This window comes from Triticum aestivum, chromosome 3B, assembly GCF_018294505.1.
Source record: "Triticum aestivum cultivar Chinese Spring chromosome 3B, IWGSC CS RefSeq v2.1, whole genome shotgun sequence".
Taxonomy (NCBI): Eukaryota; Viridiplantae; Streptophyta; class Magnoliopsida; order Poales; family Poaceae; genus Triticum; species Triticum aestivum.
In genome coordinates, this window is record NC_057801.1 from 585169870 (window position 1) to 585170668 (window position 799).

Below are 799 nucleotides of genomic sequence, written 5' to 3' on the forward strand. Positions count from 1 at the left end.
ATTTAGTATGCATCATTCAAAGCGACGCCATCAACTTTCAACCATTTCTGCCTTCATTTGATATTTTTCATGCATTTAATGATTTGTTTTGAGCTAAATGACCTGGAAATTGAAAAGCACTACAAATGAACTCTCAAAAAGTTGAAACTTGGCATGGTATCATCATTTCACCCACATAGATTGTTCAAAAAAGTAGAGAGGGTTACGGCAAAAACAGGATGCACTTCGTTTACAAACTGGACAATCTCTTTCGAAGTATTCAGGTTTCTGACAAAATTAAACTCATCTGTTACAAAGACATTTCATTTTTTTAAACTTATTACAACTCCAGACTTTTTGTGCATTCAGTATGCATCATTCAAAGTGACGCCATCAACTTTCAACCATTTCTGCCTTCATTTGATATTTTTCATGCATTTAATGATTTGTTTTGAGCTAAATGACACCAATTAAATTTTGTGCAGGCAGCGCACCACCTTTAGTACCGGTTGGTGGCTCAAACCGGTACTAAAGGGTAAGCTGTTTTTTAGTCCCACCTCGCCAAGAGAGAGGGAGTAGGAGCTGTTTATAAGCCCTGAGTGCAGAGACGATGAAGAAGAGGCTCAATGCTCACGTTGCTTAGCTTCAAGCCTTTAGGAATATGGTAGATTGCATGGAGCTACGCGCAGTGCAGTTTACACTATTCCGAAAGGCTTGAAGCAAATTAACGAGCATTGCACCTCTTTTTTATTTTTAATAACTTATTACAACTCCGGACTTCTTCTGTTATGGCAAAAGGAAGGAGGAGGAGAAGAAGAAG